The following is a 26,691-nucleotide window of genomic DNA, read 5'->3' on the forward strand; positions in this document are numbered from 1 at the left end:
CACACACACACACACACACACACACACAACACCCACTAACACAGTCATATCCCCACTATCCACGTCATACCCCCCAGTGTCCACGTGGGCGTGGAGTTAATTATAGAAAGCGCGGCAAGCGCAGCGAGCCCGAAGCGTGGTGAGCGTAGCGTGCCCCGTGAGGGGATGCATATCCGCTGCGTTTGCCATGCTTCAGGCTTGGTGGCTCACTGCGCTCGCCACACTTTCTAAAATTAACTCCACACCCACGTGGACACTGGGGGTATGACGTTGGATAGTGGGGATATGATCCTTCATGTGTTAGCAAAGCTCTAGTTATGTAAGTTATGCAATTTGTGTAACTTACGTAATTTGCCAATACACCACTATGCAAACTACGCAATGGGCGTCCTGCTAATACATAAGTACCACTAAAACAGTAAAAAGGAGCTCAATTTAATAATTGGACAGCGTGATAATACGACTGGGCTAAAATTGCTAAATTAGCCGTAGAAAATTGCCGCCACTAACAGGATACCGGTACAAGTATTATTTTAAACACTTTTCAACAAAATAAAAAAAAATATTGATACCTCCTGTAGTATCCTTAATAACTGTCCGCTGCAAGGGGGCAGCCATTTTGTGAGGGGCATTTTTCAATGGCAGCAGAAGGAGCACCGGTACCACAGAAAAGTAGATCTGCAGGTCCTGGCAGCAGAGCAGCAAAGGCTCTCGCAGTCCCCAGGTGCCCACATTTACTCAGTGCCACCGTGGGGGCGGAGGGGGCTATTGTTACGCTAAACACTTTCCAAATTCAGCTAGTACCAAAATAAAAAAAAAGAACATCCTTGGGATATACGGTTTGTGAACGAATATGATTTTATAAATGGAGGGTTAATAAGTAATTGCAGGAAAGATATTCATGCCAAGGTTAAGTATCAGCACAGACTAAAGACACAATAAATTAGTGCATGTTAATGACAGTACGGGTTCACTGTAGTGGGTTGATATAGAATTAAAGTTATAGTATGCCTATAACCTACACAAAGGGGTAAGCTGGATCAGTAATGAAGCAAAAAATGGTTATAATTGCAAGTGGTTTGTTATTAATTGGAGAGGACTGTGGGCAGGTGCAAGATCCCACTCCCTCATGCAACCAGTGTACAGGTAGAACAGAGATACTTGCCACATATAGTATATCTGAGAGTGCAGCTCTAGTTATACCTGACTTACTTTTATTTCTTATTTATTTCTCTTAGCCAATAGGAAATGCCATAGACATTACTTACCGCTCCGACTTGAGAAAAGCACTGTACAAACCGTTTGGTTTAGTCTTCGTGCTGCACCATAAAGGACAGGTGGGGGTTTGAGTGTAAAGTAAACAAAGTTTTACACTGGAAAGGAATAATCACCCTACAGACAAAGCAAGGATTGATAACGCCTACCGTCTCTTTCCACAGAATCTTGGCAACTTGCTTACCATACTAAGCCACTGGATTCATGCCATTAAATAAAATCAATAATGTAATAGCAATAATGCTAGCTGTGAACAAAAACAAATCAAGATTTGATGGTCATTGCCTCCTATGTGCACTTTGTCAATAGGTTTATAGTCCAGTCAGAAATATGAGGGGCCCTCACAACTACTTGCCGGTGTGTACTTGTGGCATCCAGGCATAAATTAATCAACTGTCATTTAACGGTTACTCACTTCATTAGCACCTAACTACAGATTTAAAGAGAAGGAGTTAAGATGGGAAGATAAAGGAGAGGAGATCCCGGGAAAGTGAAGTTCAATGAAATACGGATGGTCTATAAATCTTGCAGAGGAGTCGTCTTAGGGGATATTCAGACCGGTGTCACGACTGTCGGGCTGGCCCAAAAGCCATGACCCAGTCCCGATCTCGGCCGGCTGGATTTAACGTCTCACCTGCCGAGCACCGAAAAGGGGGCGTGGCTGTGAGATACGGCCGTAAATTGTTGAGCTGTGGCTCGACAATTCACGGCAGAACAGGCCCGACTGCTTGTAAAGTCAGGCCTGTTCTGCCAAGATCCCTGCTCAATGCTGTCAGGGAAGACAGCATTGAATAGGACCCTTTCACTATTTCCACCCGTCGGGAATAGCAGCGGGGGATTGAATACCCCCTCTATGAGGCCGACAGCTCTACAGAAGGTGGATATACAACATGCAGACGCTTCTACCTAAAGGCTTCATAATGGAATCTGACTTACTGTATGCTGCTTTTAAAACAGCCATAAATATTCTGAATGCCCAGCAACCCAGGATATTGTACGTTGTAAACGCAGCCAGTTAAAATTACCCGGTCGAGTGACCAGTCATTTCAACCCGGGTAACGAGTATGGTTGAACATGTATTCAATCCCTCTCGCAGTACAGTGTGAACGGGCAACCTGGGTCAATGCCTGTGTCTATTGCACAGGCTGAGTAAATCCGACTGCAAAACGGCATTTGATGGTGAGCGGCTTGCCTATGGATTTGCTGCTAACCGCAGGGCTGCAATATTTGAACAGCAATTTGCAGGCCTCCCCAGGGTGGGATTGGGCGGCAACAACCTGATTGCAGGGCTCTGCAAATTAACACCCCAGCGATCAGGTCTGAATATCCCCCTCTATGTCCTTTTCTTACAACCAGTGTCAACAGATGTCTGTGTACATTTCACTCAGTACTGAATCAGACAGATCTTTTATAGTCCCATAAAGAAACATAATACAAACAGTACATGACGGAACGTATCAGACACTTTTAATGAAGTGTATAAAGTCAGACGTTTGGCACGCTTGGAACACCATAAAAAGCTGAACAAAATTCTCCTTCAAAGCTGTCTGCAAATCTGCACCTTTAACAAACACGCTATACTGCATTGTTTCCAACAAAGCTTGCGGATACATTTACTGAATAAGCAAGTCATGAACAGACATGATTGGTCATGATCAATTTACAAAGTTAAAAGGATCATTTAAAGAATAGTATATATAAAAAAAAAATTGTTATATATTATATATATATATATATATATATATATATATATATATATATATATATATATATATATATATATATATATATATATATATATATATATATATATATATATATCTGGAAGATTGGCGGCACTCGGACGAGTATTATTATTATTATATATATATATATATATAATTATTTTTTGCAGGCATGTCCAAACTATGGCCCTCCAACTGTTGTTAAACTACAAGTCCCATCATGCCTTGCCACAGTTTTGCTATTAGGGAATGCTAAAACTATGGCAAGGCATGCTGGGATGTGTGGTTTCACAACAGCTGGAGGGCCACAGTTTGGATATGCCTGATATATTGCCATGTTCCTTCTAGATAACTTTAAAGCCTATAATCTACCTTAAAAAGAGTAAATATTGTCCGAAATGATAACAAGTACAATGTGTAATAAGGAAACCATGTCAAACACAAAAGGAACCTGCAGGCACACAATGGTACAAAATGGCAATTAGCACAACTGGATTATCATATTATGTACTCAATATATATATATATATATATATATATATATATATACACATACATATACACACACACACACACACACACATACACACATATATATATATATATATATATATATATATATATAAATAATATTACACATAAGAGATAACTATTTTCACAGCTTAACAAATGAAATTGTACTTAACGAAAGCTAATAGCAGATAACTTTACGTTATCTGCTCATGCACAATAATATTTACTGTAGACAACACATTCAATGCAAACAGAAAAAAAAAAAAAAATTTAAAAAAGGAAGAATTTCGGTACATTATATGAAATAAATTATTCCATCACTCATGCATCCGTCTTACCAAGCCTGTGATCCTTAGAGCGACATTAAATGAATGCACGAAAAAAAAAAGGTTTCATTAGCTGTCCCGTTTCCTGGGGAAAAAGGAAGTCCGCTTTCCATAAGAGGGCTATCACTTGGAAAACATGTATCTTTAGGCTGCAAGTTATTTATAAAAATCTCACAGGAAGGTCAACTGATCCAAGATAAGCAGTCTGCGGCAATTCGAGTAAAATAAATAAAAGAATTCTAGCACCCGTGGAAATTCTATGAATAATCTTACTGATTCAGCACACAATAATAGCTGATTAGCAGACAATTACACAGCAAACAAAGTATTAAAAGTCATATATACAGAGGCTGTACGAGCCGAGAGAACCGTGAGTGCACCGAACGGGCCCCTCACATTTGCTGCTGTGTTGCCAGCGTGGATAACTTTTTATATCAAGTGGTATACAGTTCACCACTGAGGATTTTAATGGTACGCATGTCGTGCATTGGAGCTTTTTAATTTATTAAAGTGTAACTGATGATACTGCACTATTGGGCGACCCTTTCTTCATTGTTTGTTGTAGAAAGTTATTTGTGATCCCGGGGAAATCGGGGTTGAAAAAAGGGAGCAGCGATCCAGGAACGAAAGGACAAGTGCTATGGTTCATACAAAGGACTGTTGGACTTACTGTGGCCTGAGCGCCATTATTAATTGCAGGTGTCAGCGCAAATTTAGCGGTGAGGCTCATTCAAATCCATAGCATCAGTTGGGGAGCTAAGGGAGGAACGAGCCAACTAAAATAGGAATGAAACTACAATTTCCACTCTTCTTAAAAAAAAAAAAAAATATATATATATATATATATATATATATATATATATATATATATATATATATATATATATATATATATATATATATATATATATATATATATATATATATATATATATATATATATATATATACATACACACACACACACACACACATATATATATATACACACACACATACATACAGGTTGAGTATCCCTTATCCAAAATGCTCGGGACCAGGAGAATTTTGGATAACGGATTATTCCGTATTTCGGAATATTTTAATATTTCAATGATGTATTTTGAAGTATCTTGCATTTATGCTGTATAAACACATAATATACACACAAATATATTTTATTACCACATAAAATACACACAAATATATTTTAATTGTTCAAAAAACAAGGTTTCAAAACGTGAAACAAAATGTGTGTACTATCTCAGCACTGAATTTGAATGCCAAGCAATCATTGTCTTGCACATATATAGTGCCAGTTACATATCATGTCCCCAGCGAGTTTTTAGCAAAAAAAAAAAATTTTTTCACTTTCTGGAATGTCCGTATTTCGGAATAATTCGGATACGGGATACTTATATATATATATATATATATATATATATATATATATATATATATATATATATATATATATATATATATATATATATAATTTCCCTAATATCTCACACAAACACAATGATGACCCCTCCAAACATCAGGCGAGAAGCTAAAGCCCATGACTTGTTTCTGAATATTATACAGGCATGCAGACAATACATTTATACACTTAACACATTACAAAAACAAAACAAAACAAATCCTGAATTAAAAGTACACAATATATAAAAAAAAAAAAAAAATCTTCCTCTGGAATTTTTAACAAGGGGTTATTGGGCCTCAGCCGCAACTTCCAAATGCAACCAATAACTGCAGTAGGTGCTGTCTTGCAGATGAAATACATGTCACATTGTAGGGCATTAAAAAAAAAAAAAGCAAGGTACTTTTTCCTTTTAAAGAATAGAATGCCCTGTTACCCAGGAAAAAACAAAAAAAAACTATGGGGGGGCCAGACACAACCACAACCAAAAATAAATAAATAATCATTCTATGAAACGCAGTAATATTGAAACTTTAGGAACAGCAGTAATCTTCTTACCCACTAGAAAACATTTCAAGTAGCAGTGAAGACTAATTATACTCCTGCAGTCAGCGTTGCAAGGAAAAGGGCGTAAGTCAAGCTCTACATATTTCATAAGATTCTGTGCTGACTCAAACGTAACATTATAATAACCATAATGTGCTCAAAGAAAAAAAAAAAAAAAGAGTCATGCAAGTCCAAACATAGCAAACACAGAGCCAGGGTTGTGGGAAAAAAAATAAAAGACAGGTTGAGAGGGGTTTTTTGGGAATTTTTTTTAACCAGTTTGGTTTTTAAACCAGCTTTTTTTTTTTAAATTAATAAATATTCATTGTCATTTGGCTGTAATTGACTTTAGATCTTTCCATAAAATTTTTTTTACAGCATATTATTCTAATTACATCAGAATATATGTAAATTAAATACAAACACACAGATATATATATATATATATATATATACATACACACACACACACACACACACACAAAGTACACTCAGAAACAGATTGAATTGAACATAAGTTGTTATTAAGCATTAGGCCCTACCTAATAATAATAATATTATTATAATTGAATAAAATTAGTATACCCCTTTCACATCGCACTTTTAAAACGGTATATTGCCGTTTTTTTTCCCATTTTAAAACGTTTAAGGCTGTAATGTGAAAGTGCCAGAGTTGATTTACCGGTTAAAGTTAACTGGTATTTCAACACGGTTAAAAAGCAGAGTCCTACACGGTTCAAAGCCGTTTTTTAGGCAGTGTGAATGGCTCTATTTCAATGGCTTGAAACGTGTCCCTTGGGGGTTAAACGGGTTGAATGTTTGAATGGTATTAAATGATTTTTAAAACGGTTTTCCCCTGCAATGTGAAAGGTCTCAAGGCTCAGACCCGTTTTAAAGTCCCATTTAAGAATACCGTGTCATTACCCATTTCTGCAATGTGAAAGCAGTATAAAAGATATGTAAGATATGTCCATTGGATTGGAGCGACACATGGGGCACATTGTCTAGTGTGTTCACGCCAAGTCGAGGACGATATGCATGCCAACAGAAAACATCGCTAGGGACGGCCATGCAGATGAAGTGAATGCTGGCTTCGTCACTGATGCCGCACTGAATATTCAGTTGTAGCATGGCCACATAGCAAACCTGTAACACGGCATGCTTGGATGTGTAGTTCCACAACAACTGGATGGCCGAAGGTTCCCCATCCCTGCTCTATATCGTCAAAGTCAGCATGCTTCAGAATGTGAAAACTGGCCGTTCTAGTTAACGATATCATTTGATGTGTATGCACTATATTGTTTGACCAGGAGTTCAAGGGAAATAGTTAGCAATATCGTATAATTTGCACTGTTGGCTTATGTGTACCCAGCTTAACACAGCTCTATCATCATGTGTAGTTTTATCAGAGATAAGTTGCTTTAAAAGGTGCGTACACACTGGGAGTTTTTGCCCATTATCAATGCTATGAAAATCGCTGGCTGATATATCGCTCAGCGCATACACACTGAGCGATTTTCACCCGGCCCAGCGATTTTCACAGGGGGTGGAACCACTTAACCACTCTCCAATGTAAGAGACTAAGTAAAGTGGTTCACTCATCCTGTTAAACAGAGCAACAGGAGGTAGGGCCAGCAACTATGTGGAAACGCATCAGCGCTCACAGTCCACCAATACACATAGGGAGATTTTAAGCTCAAAGCAACAAAAAAAGCTATTTATTCCAAGTTCACAGATTTGTGATTTTGTAAACCATAGTTTATTTTAGTATTTCATATTTGCAACATGAGCTTGTAAATGCAGAAATAAGATTGTAAAACTTATTAATGGGCCGTTAACCGCAAGATTTATAGCTGCCGTTAAATTAAAATATAACTTCAATTAGCCTTGTAATTAACTTTTGTTTTACTTCCGTGTATATTTATCTAAACAAATTGCTATTCCATATCACAGTGTGACTCATTTTCCACTTAAATGTCTGGACGTGAGAACATATTTTTGTTTTAATGCCAAGTGGTCACTAAAACTAATTACACCAAAGAAATGACAGTGACGACAGTGACTGTGACCTCTGGTAACACTGGATGTTATTGTTAACTATATATAATCATACATTAAAAATTGCTGTGTTTTTGTTAGAAATGAAAAGGTCCATATACGCTGGGCATAATCATCTGTCATCTGGGCTGTCATCGCTGGGGGGGGGGGGGGGGAGCCGCTCAGTGCATACACACTGAGCGGCTTTCAGCTCAAAGTCGCCCAGTGTGTATGGGCATTTAGATTAAGGAACATAGGTCTCATTCAAATCTCTATTTCCAACACATACGAAAATGGAATGGCAAAAGAGGCATGTTATAAACATTATGGGGAATTCAATTGTTTTTGGGCACCTATTGGGCAATATTCAATTGTTGTACCAATGGGCTTGAGTACAATGGATGCCTTTATTGATCATGCATATCAAGCCCAAATTGAAAGTGGCCAAACCTGTGCAAACAACTGATCGTGTGGCATTTGGGTGCCCAAATCAGATTCCAGTTCACCACGAGTGGGAGGGAGCAAAAATGTTGTCCCCATGCCCTTCAGCGAAACAATTGAATACCGCCTGTTGGGACTCCATTGAATCACACACACACCATGGATTCATTTTAATTTAAAAACATACTAATAAACACTATTTAGGGCAAGCGTGTTACAGAAATGCTGCGTGTGCAGACACGAGAACTGCTGTAGCATCTCCGGCTAATATCAAATAGGAAGGAAAAGTTGGAAAGGGTGTAACTGTCATTTCCTTCCAGCAAGTGACTGATAACCAAGCAGAAGACGCAGCATTAATTATTCATTAGCTATATATTATGTATACACACACTGAAGACAAACAAATAACATTGTAGGAAATTTCCGCAGTTTCTCACTTCACAGGAGCAAAGGGAGAAACTCCATAGCAAAGCAAATTTGGAAAATGACAACAATTTTCTTTACATAGAACATAACTATGAGCGATTAATTTCCAATTTATAAATAATACCTCTTTCACACATGCAGTTAAATCCCAGGTGACTCTTAAGGGGTGTACTCACACTTTGATTTTGACTGGTTTTCGATTCGATATTGCGAAATTTTATCCAAATCGAACGGTTTTTAAGAAGCTTTCGGTTTGCATTCGATTAGTTTGCTCTATATCAAAACAGGAAAATAGATTGCGCAGGCAAAAAAAAAAATATCTAATTCGATCCAGTAAATAGAATGTGTACACTGTGCCTTAAATGCAGATCGAAATAAAAATTGATATCGAATGCAAAAATACAGATCGAATGTGAAAGCAAAGGCCAAATCGAAAGGGGGTGGAATTGGGGAAATCAAAGCAAATCGAAAGTAAATTGATGCGTGTGTACAACCTTAATATAGGAGTTCCAGTTCCAACACCCTAGTTCTGCACAATCACAGTGAGCAGTCCGTCATACCCACAGTCACCTACCACAATCCAGGCAAAATCATTTTAAGGCAGCAGACATGTGATACTTGACTTCTTTATAATCATGAATTCAGAGTTACCAGCATTCAACAGGTCCACAAAGGAAAGGTGTTGGGTTTGTTTTTTTAACCATTTTATATACATAAAACGGAGCACAATTTGTTCAGGGCAGTAACCTGTTTAAGCTTTAAGTAGATCTATTTGTATAACATCGCCTGTAAAAAATTAGCCAGTATCATTCAAATACACTACAATAGTACACAAACATCTAGGTCGCAGGCATTTTATTCAGAACCAATCTTGCAACATACTTGCTAGCATCTTTCTGTAGCATTGCTACATTGTCACCATACTGTATGCATGGCCGACGGTGCCTTTAATGCATTTACATAGTTCTATTTATACTACATGTAACCGTGAGCAACCTCCCTAAGAACATTGATCTTGCTAAACTATTCACATGCCTTATCGGCCTATTTAGTAAACATATAGGACCAGATCAAAATTTTTGCACTGGCAGCCACTAGAGGGCGCCCAAATGTAGCTCCATACGGCCGCATATAGCTGCCGGCGCTGTCGTTTCAGGTCACATTACCAAGGGGTGGCGAGCTGAAATGCGTGAAATGTCAATCCTTTGTAGGTGAAAATGGGACTTTTTGTGTTGCACCCATTAGTTTGGTCTTAATGGGCACGATATGTGCGATAAAGAACATGAATTGAATAGCGGCCCGCAATCTCCAGTCATTTGAGACAGGAGTTTGGGTACCATTAAACATTTGAACCCATATACATACCCATACTGGGAATTGTGGGAAATGAGCACTCACCCCCCCAAAAAAAAAAAAAAATCAACATCTAAATTTAATTATTTATTTACAGTTTCTTATATATCGCAGCATATTCCGTTGTGCTTTACAATTAGAAACAACAGTGATTAAACAAACTGGGTAGATACAAACCGACATGGAGGTAGGAGGGCCCTGCTCGCAAGCTTACAATCTATAGGATAAAGGCACATCCCAAGTGGGGGGAAAAGGTTCCAATGTTTCGGTCCTGAATAATGGACGTTTATCAAGGAAATAATTAGTGTCAGCAAGAGTCCATCAGAATGTATCCAACAACACAGCCAAATGACCTTGGCTGGACTTTCCCATTAGCGCACATAAGAATGTTCTTGTGTGTATTTGCATGGAACTCCTGAACAAACACTATAGTGCCTACACATCAAACAATATTGCTAACAATATTGTTCAGTGGCCACATTCAGGAGCATGCAGTCGTTGAGGAAATAGTCAGAATTTTACTTCATGTACGTACAGATGGCAGAGGGCGTCAATAATGACTTATGACATTGCGCATAGTTAACAAACTAGTGCTTACTCACTAGACCAGTGTTTTTCAACCACTGTTCCATGGCGCACTAGTGTGCCTTGAGCTGTTCTCAAGTGTGCCCCCAGATCTAGAGATGCCCAAACCAGTTTACAGCTACCACCAGCACAACTGTTATTTACTGGTCTCTTCTTTTCATGTAAAGGGCCAATGTGTTTTATTTTTGTTACCTGTGGGAACCAGTGTGATTGTTTTTTTGGTACTCTTTACTTAGCACGGCACCCATCGCGGGCATTGAATGCACTAAAAAAAAATCGGGTGCGACGCGACCGACGCGATGCCCGCGATTTCCCATAGGGAACAATGTTAAATGTCTCAATTGACCCGATTTTCCTGTCTAATGCCTCAATTGACCCGATTTTTCCATAGGAAACAATGTTAAATGGCCCACAGAGGCCAAATAGGCACCCTGAAGTGTGAAATGGCCCCCACAATTGTTAACGCCACCCCATGATCAACGTCAACCCGAAGCGTGGCGAGCGCAGCGAGCCCGCGAGGGGCGGCGGTACGCGTCCTACGACCTTTTCATACCCCCACTATCCACGTCGGCGTGGAGTTGAAAATAGAATAGTGTGGCGAGCGCAGCGAGCCCGAAGCGTGGCGAGCGCAGCGAGCCCCGCGAGGGGACGCGGATACCTGTGAAGCCCGCGAAGGGACGCGTTTACCTGTGAAGGTATCCGTGTCCGCTCGCCACACTATTCTATTCTCAACTCCACGCCGACGTGGATAGTGGGGGTATGAAAAGATCGTATGACGCGTACCGCCGCCGCTCGCCACGCTTCGGGTTGACGTTGATCGTGGGGTGGCGTTAACAATTGTGGGGGCCATTTCACACTTCAGGATGGCTATTTGGCCTCTGTGGGCCATTTAACATGGTTTCCTATGGAAAAATCGGGTCAATTGAGGCATTGGACAGGAAAATCCGGTCAATTGAGACATTTAACATTGTTCCCTATGGGAAATCGCGGGCATTGTGTCGCACCCGATTTTTAGTGCATTCAATGCCCGCGATTTTTTTACCTGCGATGCCCACGATCAAAATCGTGGGCGCCGTGCTAGGTAAAGAGTACCGTTTTTTTATATGGGGGCCAATAGGTTTGGGTTTTTTTTTCCTGTGGGGGCCAATGTGTTTTGCCCTGTGGGGAACCCATGGTGTGCCTTGGCAATTTTAAGATTTTATTTAGTGTGCCGCAAGGTTAAAAAGTTGAAAATCACTGCACTAGACGATATGCACAAAAATATTGTAAACCATATGGTTATTGTGCATATTTTTAAGGATAACTGGCTAATAATGTACATACCCAGCTTTAGATTTCCTTTTAACAAGCGATTTTTATCACTAAGCAGTAAATACGATACTGACAACCTACATGTTTACTTCCATTAATTATAGAAGAACGTTGAAGTATAATTGTGTTTGTTTGGTGAATAAGAAGTTAGCTGATAATATCATTAGGATTTAGATTTCCTATAACATTAGCAATCCCATCTATTATACAAGAGGGTGTTGGAAACTCTGCTGAAACTCGATGGCTTACATGCAGCGACAAACCCAGCTGTCTGTGCAATACATTTTGAATGTGATGCCCTTCTTAATCATGACATTAAAAAGGAACATGTACTAAACGTTTGAGAGTGCTACAGTGGAGAAATACAGAAGCAGATGTACTAAGACAGTGATAAAGTGGAAAGAGATAAACTACAAAGCGTCAAAACCCGAACTTTGAAAACCCAATAAAGTTCTTTAGACAAGGGCTGTAATGGGTGTCTATACTTGTTTCTTCAATCAGGGGGTGGAAGCAACAATTGAATTGATCCCATTGTATTCCAGTTATTGTTCAAACAATAACTTAAACACTCATCACTGCTTTGTAGAAGGACAATACTAAAACGGATAATAAAACTATTCAATTGGAAAATCCAAATGTTTGTAACTACAGTGCAGGAATAAAAATGCCATTTCATTATAAATAGGATCACGATTGCTACAAACTTTTTACGTTGATCAGGTTACTGCCCAAATTACATTTTACCCAAAGATGGTCAGTACTTTACCCCCCTCTTAAAGTGGGGGTGCATCTGTGGTCAGGATTCATTCCTCTTAAGCAACTCCATGTTCATCTATTCTGGGGGGTTTTCAAAACAAAAAAAAACTATTGAGAACTAAAAAAGGTACCCATACACCAGGGGTGTCCAAACTTTTTGCGACGAGGGCCAGATTTGGTGAAGTGTAAATGTGTGGGGGCCGACCATTCAGCCTGACATTCTTTGAATCAGTAATCACATCAGAATGGTCCCCCACTCTGCCCCTTCACTGTATTTCCCCCAGCATGCCCCCATTCACTGTATGTCCCCCAACCTGCCCTCCTTCACTGTATGTTCCCCACTCTGCACCCATTCACTCTGTCCCCCAGCCTGCCCCCTTCTCCCCAAGCCTGACCCTCCTTCACCCTCCTTCACTGTATGACTCCCATTCACTATGGTCTGCCCCCATTCACTGTATGTCCCCCAGCCTGCCCCTGTTCCCCCTTCTCTGAATGGCCATCACTACCTCCATTCACTGTATGTGCCCCAGCCTGTCCCCCACTCATTTCCCAGCCCCTTGTGTGAGCCAGAGGAAGGAGAGGCAAAGCAGGCACTGCAAGGACAGGAGATGCTTGGGCTCCCGCTGCTGCCCTGGCTCCACTCTGCATGTTAAGGGAGCAAGCTTCCCCTTGCTGCCCCCCTCCCCAAACACTGCTGTCACTGTGATTGTGGAGTAGGGTGATATACGATTGCAGCAGCAGGGGTAGGACGCCAAACACATCTGACTGTGGCGGCCGGCACCTCCTCACTGCAGCAGACAGCAAGGTAAAGGTAATGTCCTGTGCAGTGCTTCCCACATCTGATGCTCTGCCCGCTTCCAGCTGGTGGCTGCAGGCCGCAATTGGCCCCCGGGCCTGACTTTGGACATGCCTGCTATACACGGTGCGATAATTAGATGCGTTTTGGACTACATCGCATCGCATGCGACTTGCGTGCGATCCGAAGCTAGTTCAAAAAGTATGTGCACCACATACTTTATGAACTGTGCGATGGGATTTGAGCATCTTATCGCACCTGCAAAACGCACCATGTACGGGCACCTTAAGTTTGCAAAGTGGACTCCCTCTAAACATTATGAAAGACCACAACATTATTAAGCTTGGCCAATAAATTGTTGGATCCTGCGCATATGTCAATTCTTTAAATTCAATGCTAATGATGCATGTGCTCTTTTCTTACCAAAATACACAGCGACAGTAAGTAACTAAAAATTTAAAAGGGCATCGAAAAGACAACACAATATCCCCTTCCCCCCAAAACTTGGGCTTCATCAGTAGTAAAACGAGCTGGAAAGTGCAATTTGTCAGATGGTCAAAATGTCCTAGAAGGTTAGCTACTGTATAGATACCGACGCTAAAGGTGCGTACACACTGGCCGATATATTGGCCGTTCCATTTAATGGACGATATATTGATGCAACATCAGCCAGTGTGCACGAGCGATATATCTGAAAGGCGTCATTCACAGAGATATCGCGTCGGCTGTGCAACACAGACAATGCCCAACATAGCTAAAGATATATTGGTGCATCGTGCGGTGTATATAGTCGATCTGCCAACCGCCCAGACAGCTCCAGCTAGAGCCGCCAGTGATTGACAGCTCAGTCAACAGATCGGGCAGCATGTCTAGAGAATACGCTGCCCGATCGGTAGATACAGTCAAGTCCATAAATATTGGGACACTGACAATTCTCATATTTTGGGCTCTATACAACACCACAATGGATTTCAAATGAACCAAACAAGATGTGATTTAACTGCAGACGTTCAGCTTTAAGTTGAGGGTATTTACATCCAAATCAGGTAAACGGTGTAGGAATTACAATGGTTCTATATGTGCCTCCCTCTTTTTAAGGGCCCAAAAGTAACGGGACAATTGACTAGAAAGCTATTTCATGGACAGGTGTGGGCTATTCCCTCGTTATATCATCAATTAAGCAGGTAAAAGGTCTGGAGTTGATTCCAGGTGTGACATTTGCATTTGGAATCTGTTAATGTCGACTCTCAATATGAGATCCGAAGGAGCTGTCACTCTCAGTGAAGCAAGCCATCATTAGGCTGAAAAAAATCCAAACAAACCCATCATATAGATATCAAAAACATTAGGTGTGGCCAAACTAACGTTTTGGAACATTCTTTTAAAAAAGAACGCACCAGAGAGCTCAGCAACACCAAAAGACCCGGAAGACCTCAGAAAACAACTGTGGTGGATGAAAGAATTACTTCCCTGGGGAAGAAAAACCCCTTCACAACAGTTGGCCAGATCAAGAACACTCTTCGGGCGGGATGTACGAAGCCGAAAATGCGGTAAAACCACTGTTTTACCACATTTTCATGTACTAAAACCCAGCCGCCGCGTCACCACAGGGCGCAGTATTGTCACCTTTCGGTGGCGATACCCTATAGAAGCCTATGAGTTCTATCGCCGCTCGCCATCCCCCGCAGACTCCCTACCCTCCCTCCCAGGCTTCCGTGCGGCTCCTCCTCCAGCAGCATATCACAGCCAGCCGGGGATGTCCTTCCGGATGCAGGCAGGAGGAGACACCGCATAGCCAAGGAGGTGACAGAGACCCCCCACAAACCACACACAGGTATCGCGGGGGCCTCCGTCACTGCACCACGATGTCAGCTGCATATGTTAGAACATATGCGCTAGCATCGTGGCGGCTGGGCGGCGATGTATATTAATACATCCCGCCCTCCAGGAGATAGGTGTATATGTGTCAACAATCAAGAGAAAACGGCACAATAGTAAAATATAGAGGGTTCATTGGTGAGCCTCAGAAACAGGAAGACCAGATTAGAGTTTGCCAACCAACATCCAAAAAAGCCTTTACAGTTCTGGAACAACATCCTATGGACAGATGAGACAAAGATAAACTTGTACCAGAGTGGGAAGAGAAGAGTATCAAGAAGGAAAGGTACTGCTCATGATCCAAAAATTAACCACCTCATCAGTGAAGCATGGTGGTGGTAGTGTCATGGCGTGGGCATGTATGGCCGCCAATGGAACTGGTTCCCTTGTATTTATTGACAAAAATGCCTGCCATGTTATAGGCTGGGTTTGAATAATGACAAGTATTAGCTAATTAGGTGGAGAGTAATAAACAACCAGCCAATTACTTTTTGAAGCTTGATACATATGGCCCCATATATTATAAAAAATAATGCTGCACAGTGTCTGTGGCTACCTGCAAAGGGCATCATCCCTAAACGCAAACGTAATTGGATTTGGCTACTTTGTATCACAACTGAATTTGTCTTGATACTATTTGTAGCACATACGGTAGTTGAATTTGACCTTAACTCTTAACAGAGACCATCATTTTAGGCTTGCATCGAAGCTATTGGCGAGCACAGGATTGCTTCTTCTGTCTCATTGCCTGTTCAGTCATATTTTCACTCCTTTCTGTATGTCATATATATCCATTATTAAGTATGACAAATCTTCATTAAACATTAATAGGATAGGATTATCACAACTAAGCCTGTGATATAGGCACCTGTTACTTGGCAGCTGGCACTCTATTACAGCAGGTGAATTGCTGTAATAGTTTATTTTAGATTATTAACATTTAAATACATTTTATAATTGCTGGATATATTGCCAAAATGAAGTCAAAAAATGACCACAATCTGTACGCATAAAGAGACAGCACTTCCTCTAGCCACCGGTGACACAAGTAAACTGTCAGATAAGCTGTGTGCCAGGCGCAATACCGACCACATGTGCCAAGCATAACACTTAAGCAGAGGATAAGAGGAAGAAATGGCAACTATGCTGAATGGTTAGCTTTGGCAAAAGACTTAACACCAGTACATAAATAGAATAAATTAGTTCTTTATTTTATTCCAAATGCTTATAAAACCACCTATATTATGGGAGGGGTTTGTTCGATCCTCAGAAATAGTGTCAGTTTTCGTGTAGAATAGATCAAATTTGCATTTGATCCATTTGATGTCCTCTTTTTCCAACTTTTGGAAACATTCCGAAATTCGGAAAAGATATGGATTAGGGAATCCACATATTTTTCCGCGGAAACAGCTGCCAGTTTCAAAATTTAGCAGCAGTTTCAGTGAATGCACATTCTGAGTTAAATCGGCGAGGTCCGGTTGAATAGGTCATGGCCGTTATTTCCGAATATCGGAAATAGTAGCCAGCATTGAATACCCCCTACTGTATATCTTTCATTAGCTGTGTACACACGGAGCAATATGATCGCTGGCAATATATTGCTCAGTGTCCCATTTTCATCAGTGACCAGAGATGGTCGCTGATGAAAATGTCACACTGCCGGGAGAAGAGGCAGGGGAAGTCGCTGGTCGGAGGACCATGCTCCTCCGACCAGCGACCATTAGGGGACTGAAAACGGGAGCACGCACCCAGCGATTTATCGCTGGTGCACACTCCAATCGCTGGCAATATGGTCGCTCAGTGTACGCAGCTATGAAAACATTGCTTATTGCACAAATTCACTTTCTTTTGATATATACCATTAAACTTCTGATATCGCCAACATTTTTATGTACATATTATATAACTAATGAGCATTTAGGGGGTGATTCAGTTGATTTTGAGCATCCGATCTCCTATCTAAAGTGGCAGGATATCATACTCCTATAAATGGAGTCAGCCGCAATAGGGACTAATCTAATCTAAGATACCAGTAAATACCAATGCCTAAACCACAGATTTAACACATTTTTTTCTCGCACCTCAGGAGGCTGTGAGAAGAATCCTCTCCCCTTTGGCTAATGGCATCTAAACACTGCAACAATTGAATTGCTTAATTTTGCGCCCCCTAGTGGGAGCCACAGAGAACAATTGAACTTCCTGTTGGTGTTCTTAACTCCAAATAGTACTATTGTTTACCTTTTGTGTTGATCTTTCACATGACAATGCACGAATACAATCTAGGATAACTGTTTGTTTCATTATCCATGGTTAGAATGGTTTCCATTCATACTAAAAAAGCTTCCTGCTCTGACTGCAGTGTATAAATACAAGTAAAAAGGTTATGCTGCTCTGCCTTCTTATTTTGGTGGAACTAGCAGATCTAATTAAAGGTGCATACACATTGTACATTTTTTTTTTACCATTTTCCTTCATTTTGGCCCTTCTGAACAATATTGGTCAAAATATCTTTCAGTGTGTACACTGAAAGACACGGAAGACCAATTTCCCTTGAACCTAGTGTCCTGGACGAAAGATCTACTGTAGCTACAGTCTATAGCAGGCATTCCCAACCACGGTCCTCAAGGCACACTAACAGTGCAGGTTTTGTAGATATCCAGGCTTGAGCACAGGTGACTTAATTAGTATCTGAGGGATTCTGTTTAAACCATCTGTGCTGAAGCCTGGATATCACCAAAACCTGCACTGTTGGTGTGCCTTGAGGACCGTGGTTGGGAATGCCTGGTCTATAGGCTTTGTTTGAAAGATATCCAAATTGAGCTGCATGCATAGTTGATGAACAACTGGCGGGTATGCGCATCATCATTCGTCGCATACACACTGAAAGATATTTTGACCAATATCGATTGATCTGCATTTATCTAATAGTGTGCACCCAGTCCGTATCTCCTATCATAGATAGACTGTGAAGGCAAGGCAATTTTGTCTAGATCAGCGGTTCTCAAACTGTGGGTCCTGACCTTCTCAGCATGGGGTCCCGACTGCATATTGCTGCCCGTCAGGCTGACCACTTTTCTAATCAGTCAGTGAATCTGGAAAATTTTTGAATTGTCTGTTTATTTAGACTCCTCCCATCATTTTGTGCCTCCACGATGCTGCTATGTATGTGTGGTCTGCTGACTACACATGTGATGAGACTTCTGCAGTAACTTGCTGAGGTCCTGTAATTATTTTTATTGTCTGATGAGGTCCCAGAGCAAAATAGTTTGAGGAACCCTGGTTTATAGCATGCAAATCATATTTATAGCTTAAGTTTATGACCAAACTTCTTCTTGGTTTTAAAAACAAAATGCAAGATTCATTGTGACACATGGCATTTCACCATTATCCTGTGTGAAATATGGTAGAAGATAGAAATTCATGAGAAACTTATGCAGTTCAAAATGTAATTTCAAATACTCTGGGACTGATGAGAATGATTATACATTCTATGTAGTGTTCCCTCTATAAATGAGGGCGGGCAGGGCGCCGCTGCACGGAGGCAGTGCAAGGGGGGCGGACCGGGCCCGCCGACGTCACAATTGTGGGCGGTCCCGGGCCGCGACGTCGCGAAAAGGGGCCGAAGTTACCGTGCTGCCGGGGAAGCGCTGGGAATCGCCGTCTAAGGCGGCGCTGCGCTTCCCCGTGCACACAACCAGGGCAGGCACCACGCTGTTTTAGTGGGGCGCTGCTAGCAGGGCAGGGCGCATTTTGCCCTGTAAAAATCGGGCAGGGCGCAGCGCCCCGCTAAAACAGCCTAGCGGGAACACTACTATGTACAGGGCTAATGCAGCCCATACAATTGTGAGATATAACGTACAAAGAGGGTGATTCCGGTTTAACTCGCTAAGCAGCGAAAGGTACTTTTTTAGTTTCACGGCGGCAGCTACTTCCGGGTTCGGCGCTCGGAAAACTATCTAAAATACAGTCCATGCCAACGTGAATTGGTTCATACCCTCACTATCCATGTTGGCATGGAGTTGATTTTAGATAGCGTGGCGAGCCACAGAGCCTGTAGCGTGGGCGAGCGAAGCAAGCCCCGCAAGGGGACACAGACACTGCTGTGACTGAGACGCTGCTGCCGTGAAACAAAACAAGTCCCCATCGAAAATTAGCGAGCTATCTAACACCGCCCGTGGTTTTTAAACATGTGCGATTTATCGCAATGCAATGTGCGATCTGTCAGTTTATATACCCCCAGATAACCCGATTTCAGGTTGCAAGGGGGCATATGATTTATCGCATGATTGTACACAAATCAAATGCAAAAAACAGCACCTGGGATGATATTTATTGCATGGCAAGCTTCAACGGAAATCACAGTGCGATATCTCATCACATACCATCGCATAAGTGTATGGGCACATTAGTGATATGATGGCACTATATAAGCTAAGGTTATATCTGTTAGACGGGAAAAAAATAATATTTCTATTAAGAAATAGAAGCATAAAATAACAAGTTTAGCATCGGCGGTTCGAAGCGAAAGGACACAGGACCTTGTAGATAAAATGACATAACAAAACAAAAACAACAACATTCCCATAAACTGGGAAGGGCACTGAATCATCAGAGAACATGGACTATAAAAATAAAGAATAAAAGACAGACAAAAGCGCTTATCTAATCTTTAGAAATTATACTTCTGTTTAGCCTGGTCATAACCACTAAACAAGAATTTATTAAAATAATATGCGTCATTATCACTGACTAACAACAGGCCACAATCAGTTCCCAAAGGATCTGTGGCACATACCACCAAGTAGCATTGTTCAGCACTGTGTGCATGAGCCCGGATCTGTGCAGTACAGGTCTGCAATGGTTGACGTGGGATGGCATCAGAATATCCGTAATTGACAGTGTGATGCCATAAGGTGCAGGGAAAGCAACGGAGGCATGTCGCCGGCGTTGGGGGGGGGGGGGGGGGGTTGGCGCAGAATCTCTGTCAGCGGAGGGAGATCTTGTGGCCTATAAATAGCAAATATGGCAGCCAGCTTGCATGACCCTTTGATTCACGCAACAGACAGTGTCGGAGATGATCTTATACTGCATATTAGTGCTATGACTGCTGCTTCTATGTAAGCAACAGTGACAACTCCAACCACGATTTGATACTTTACAAAAGGAGGGATGTATCAAAGGCAAAAATTAGCTCAAATTCCCAAAAATTGGCTTTTCTCTACAACAATCCAAGAGAGGGACCCACTACGATCCCTCCCAGTGTACCCCTAGAGCAGGCATGTCCAAACCATGGCCCTCCAGCTGTTGTGAAACTACAAGTCCCATCATGCCTTGCCACAGTTTTGCTATTAGGGAATGCTAAAACTGTGGCAAGGCATGCTGGGATGTGTAGTTTCACAACAGCTGGAGGGCCACAGTTTGAACATGCCTGCCCTAGAGGCTCACACCTGCATTGATCAGCGGCCATCCATGTGCAGAAGGACTCACAGGTCATAATCCTCAAATCTCCACACCTCAAAAGGACAGCTCTTTTATATAGGAAAAGCTGTTCTTTATTGAAATCTACAAGCATACCGCGTTAATATATGCTGCAATGCATGTAAATCAGTGGCGGGATGCATTTTGCCCAGGATTACTATCTGGTGATAAACATGAAGGATTTATTTGCACCAAGGGCCCAATTTAATACACATACTTACTGCCAGTGTTACATTTTGTATTTCGCTGGTATATGAACTAACATGTCAGCGAACTTTGGGAAAGCTCCGCTCTCTGGTGAAAGCAACGCCGACATCCGCTTTGCTGCTGCCAGATACCGCTACTTAGCATTGTGCTGCTACGTATTGCAGGACCAGTGCACTTCCACCCAATGGTAACTTAGCAACGCTTGCTTTCAAAATGCTGCAGCAAACTGAGAAGTCAATATTCTGGAAGGGGAGACCTTGTACTTCACTGATATCCACTGGTTATAGCTAGTGTAACACCATATTCACTTGCGATAACCATCTGGTCTATAAATGATTTGGTACCGCCCCAACATGTTTTAAAACCATCCAGCCTATGTAGCCTATATAGTCCTGTGGTAACAGGACTATAGGCTACATCTTCTAAAGGGAATAGTAAAACACTACAAACAAATACTTGCTTTAGAAACAGAGGATCAAACCACTTGCTAAAACATGTTCAAAAGAGTCTCAAGAAAGTAGCTACGTTGCATATATTTGTCAACATGTATTAAAAACCTGAAGGAGACAGCAGAAGGTTTGCATTCAGTGCTATTTTGCAGCAGGAACTAGCAGGAACTCAGTTCCCGAACCTGTGAGTGCCTTTGTTTCTAAAAACAATATATACATCTCTCTATCTATTTTTATTTAAATCGATCCACCTCCCCGATCCACCTCCCAGACCCAGAGTTCCTAGACCTATTTTTTTTTTTTTTTTTTCAGAAAAACTGGTTGCATTCATCAATGTACTGTATTGTAAGCAGTAGCAAATTTACATTTTATTGTACATCCTGGTCAGTTGTTTTGAGTGAACAATTGAACCAACCCTTTAATTTTGACGATGGTCCCTTTCTCACACAGGCTGCTTTTCTGGTGCTAAGAATGCTGTAGTTACACAAAACCAGCCCCCAAGCCCTATTTATGAGGATTACTGCAGATATCTCAGGGCGAGAACAGAAATCTGCAGTAAGTGCAGCCTTAGGGCTGGTCCTGTAAAGTACTTTAGATGAGAGACACAATACAAACAATTGAATAGCCCTCTTCCTATTTATATTTGTCAGATTGCCATTTTTCACCTTTCATTTTGTTTAAGGTGGTGGTTGCAAAAATGCAAAAAAAGACAGAGGGAGCGATCAAATTATATGTGAATGGTCTTGAGCAAGCTGTGCTTATGGCATACTTGTTCCCAGAATTATATTTGAAATCCAATTTTAAAATTTGTAATCTATCCTCCCTGAAAATTTACAGAACCCCTTGCCCTTTCCCCAAAGAGGTGAAAAGGGTGGGAAAATATTTATTTTATGGTTTAAATGTTGGGACAGTGTAGAGCACGGGTGTCAAACACAAGGCCCGCGGGCCAAATCCGGCCCGCCAGACCTCGTCATGTGGCCCACGCGAGGAGATAGCACGCAGGGGCAGTGTGTCTAAAACAGGAGTGCTGCGGCCGCGTCCACGTCCGCGGCTGCCTTACCTGTTCCTCCACTGTCGGCGGCCATGTTCCAGTAGGCACATATGTATGCGGCTACAGAAACATGGCCGCCGACCTCCACGGCTACGTGGAGGAGGGCCAGCCGCCTGTTCCCTCTGATGCCTGGCAGTGACAGACACTGGGTGGGGATGTCATGACGATGACGCCGCCCGAACATGCGTCTGTAGAAAAGTAGGAGCAGGCAGGGAAGCTGGACCGGGAGTCAGGGACAGTGTGGCCACAGCAAGCAGTGAAGAAAAGCTGGAAGCCGCAGCAGCTGCAGGACAGACGGAGAAACAGTAAGTGAGGATGAGGATCACACTCACAATAAAAAATATATATATATCTGCTGTTTCCTGAGGTGTCCCCGTGTATAATAATAATAATGCCATGACCCCACAGGCTGCTCCTCCTGTATAATCATTTATGTGTCATCGCATTACTTTTATTATATTATACAGGGGGAGCAGTCTGTGGTGTCATGGCATTATTATTATACAGGGGGAGCAGCCTGTGGTGTCATGGCATTCATTTTATATTATACAGGGGGAGCAGCCTGTGGTGTCATGGCATTATAATTATACAGGGGGACCTATAGATACAACCGGCCCTTTGAGGGTGACAAAACTGCTGATGCGGCCCCCGAAGAATTTGAGTTTGACACTGTAGAGCCTCTCTCTAAGAATAATTATGCATTTGGAGGGGTTTAAATACTATAAGTTGATCAATGAAGACATTTTTTCAGGTGAATTCAACCAAAAAAAAGCTGAAAAATAGGTTGAATGACGAAAGACAGGTATGTGGAGGTCTTGTGTTGATGGGAGAAGGGGTTTCTGAGCTTCTAGATGGGAAGTAAAACTTTTTACAAGCATTTTTCAAACTTATATAAAAACGCTGGAAAAGGAGGAGTTTTACACTTTAAGAACCTGATACACGACGGTGAACATGTAACCGGGGCAGTACTATGCATGTCCACTGCAGTGAGAGGAAACCACTTCAAAATGATTCTACAGAGCCACAAAGTTCTTGTTACGCCCATGCATATGGGCATGTTATAAGACTGAGAGGAAACCCACACCAACATATAGAAAAGCAAGGCACCGTTCAGGACCACTGACTAAACTGGCATGGGTCATTGGGTCGACCATTCACATTTTTTGTCTCGAATGTCGACATAGTCGACATGGACACTGCCTAAGTGTACCGCACCCCCTCACATGTCGCACGGTGCATCGCTGCGCACGGCACACTATTTTATTCTCCCACCACGACGTGGTGGATAGTATGGCATGAAATATTGCCTGTTCGCTCAAAAAAATATAAAAAAAGTGAAAAACTCATGTGGACCTTCCCATTTTCAACATAATGATTGTGTCGACCGTCCAACCCTGTCAACCTATTTCAGCTGTCGACCCAATATATGACAAAACCAGGTTAACTAAGGATAGGAGCAATAGATATCAGCAAATAGCACCAGACGCCAATGACCTGCACATATATACATAGTAAGTCAGTGAGTCAGCGATAAGAGTTCACTTTGTAAAAGTTTGCTTAATACACACAGTCGGACACCGCACATATTATGTAGAATTTTCACTAACTCATTATTATCGTGGTGATATACGTCACATAAATGCAGCTACATTTCAGTTCATTGAAAGAGTGAAAGACATTCTATATATACAGTAAGTACAGGTCTGACAACATATGCCTGCCTTCACTCCGGTCAGATACCACTTTAGAAGGGAGAGCTGCCATATACTGTAGCCCTTCATGTAGGCTAAAATCCTCACAGATTCCAATGAGACGGGCCACTAAGTAAAAGTAAAACAGTAAAAGTATGAAAAAGTCCAAATATACATAAAAATTTTGAAAAACACTTTTAATATTGACCTTTTGCATGTCATTTTATCAATTAATCTTTTTGCATGTCAGCATTTTGTCAGTGCCAACCTTTTGCACATTGTCCTGGACCAGGGGTGGCCAAACCGGTCCTCTAGAAATACTAACAGTTCGCATTTTCTAAACCGCCTAGTTGGTGCACAGGTGCAGTCATTAATAACAGTCACATTTTCAAATATGTGCTGCATTTATTCCTAACTGACACATTCTACAGATCCACAGGTGGCCTGGAGAACATGGACCTTTGGTAGATTTCGAGGACCAATTTGGCCACCCCTGTCCTAGACCCTGTAGACCTATCAATCGGATACTATTTTGCAGGTTAATGCATAGCAGCCCCTGTGCAGTGTGAAAGCACACAGTTGAAATAAGCCGGTTCAAGAAACCTGGCATTTCCACCCGGGTATCGAGCACAGTTGAACACTCGGTTCAAAGTGCATTGTGAATGGGTAAACTGGGTCGATGCAAACCCATTCAGAGAATAAGAAGAGACGTCACTTAGAGATGATCCTATGTGCAAGCACCAGCCCAGGATCTCCAAGCGCCGGCACAGGACAGGTCATGGTTGATGTCAGCACCCCCACAATAAGGTGTATTGGACCACCAATCTAGAAGGGATATCAGCCAAGTTGCACCCAGGATGGACTCATGCACAACATCCCAGGCATTTCTACCTGGATAGCGATCAGGGTTAAACAAGCCAAATTGCACTGCAGTGTGAACTGTGAAAGGGTAACCCGGGTTGAGGGGACACATTCACAACATTGTGAGACAAATACAAAGATATACCAATAAAGTTAAAATAACAAATTAATGGATTATTTAGAATATCCTAGGTCAGAGCACAAAAAAAAAAAAAAAGTGTAATAATGATCACGTAAGAGGCGTAACTGAAATACATTAACTAGTGTTAATATAATAACTATGATCACATGATAGGAAAGAGGCGCTTTGCTCTATAAGTCTTTGCTTTATACGAGCAAAGACTTGCTGTACAAAAACACTGTTCATGGTTTGATGCACACACGTGCTGCACTAATAACTCAAGTCCCATACCTCATCAAAACATGAATGGTGTGGAGAATGTCACGTCCACAGTCCACAATGACAGCACTTATTGTTATAACAGCACAGTCTGAAAGATGCCAGTTCAATCAAATTAAGGGGAGATTTATCGTCTAAAGTACTAAACAATCAGCTTCTCTAATTTAGGAGTATTTTATATGGTAGGAGAACACCAACACACGCGGTATCCGGTCCATGGATTGGCAATGTCTAGGCCAGTGATGACTAACCTTGACACTCCAGCTGTTGTTGAACTACACATCCCAGCATGCCCTGCATCAGTTTTAGCATGGCCAAACTGATGCAGGGCATGCTGGGGTGTGTAGTTCAACAACAGCTGGAGTGTCAAGGTTAGCCATCACTGGTCTAGGCCGTCACTAGGTCAACCACTAATGTTCGACAGTGACAAGGTCAACACCTATAAATGGTCGACATATCCTAGGCCTACATTGACAGAATGTCTACACAAGCAAAACGACATTGACATGGTCAACACCTTTTTGTCAACCCGCTATCCCAGAACCAACACACACACACACACACACACACACACTGGGGATGCACAATTAGTGAAGAAAACAAATATAAATTAGCAGCAATTAAGTTATAGCTGGAAAAAGCAGAATGAGAAGTTATGCCGTTAAACCACACATTGGATCACCCACCACTCTTTTAGCTGGTAATCCAATATTCATGGGCAAAGCACATAATAATAATAATAATATCCAAACAAAAACTAGTTCAAAAAAAAAATTGTAAAAACCGTGTTTAATGTTTCAGCAAAGGAAAAACAATCTATATATCATCTCTTTCTCACACGCACAAACACAAAAGGTAGCAGACTAGCTTATATTTATTATACACCAGTGGTCTCCAACCTTTTTTTGGGGCTTCAGTCACAGAGTGAGAGGAAGGAGAAGCACATGATGCGCTCTCTCCACCTCAGAAGGGAAGCGGGCAGCAGCGGCGGGCAATGAATGGAGAGAAGGAGGAACGGTCGGGGGGAAGGGCAGTGGTCGAGCCACCCGGATCGCTGCCGCGAGCTACTGGTAGCTCGCTAGCGATGGGTTGGCGACCACTGTTATACACTATCCTCGGCTTTAAAACGTGTAGGACTCTGCTTTTTAACTGTGTTGAAATACCGGTTAACTTTAACCGGTAAAT

The 26,691-nt window shown here is 41.7% G+C and overlaps 1 protein-coding gene across 3 annotated transcripts in view; it reads right to left on the reverse strand.

Annotated features, from left to right (window-relative positions):
* The window catches only part of ST3GAL6 (ST3 beta-galactoside alpha-2,3-sialyltransferase 6), a 120,433-nt gene that overhangs the window by 88,496 nt on the left and 5,246 nt on the right, over positions 1-26,691 (reverse strand). The window contains exon 1 of one of the 3 annotated variants that reach the window (XM_083171973.1): positions 1,269-1,352. The exons of the other annotated variants lie outside the window; for them this stretch is intronic. The gene's annotated coding sequence lies outside the window, so the exon portion shown is untranslated. Of the gene's footprint in view, positions 1-1,268; positions 1,353-26,691 lie in introns of those variants that run through there. 3 annotated transcript variants of the gene reach the window in all.

This window comes from Crinia signifera, chromosome 2 (genome assembly GCF_055691185.1).
Source record: "Crinia signifera chromosome 2, ASM5569118v1, whole genome shotgun sequence".
NCBI classification, from domain to species: Eukaryota; Metazoa; Chordata; class Amphibia; order Anura; family Myobatrachidae; genus Crinia; species Crinia signifera.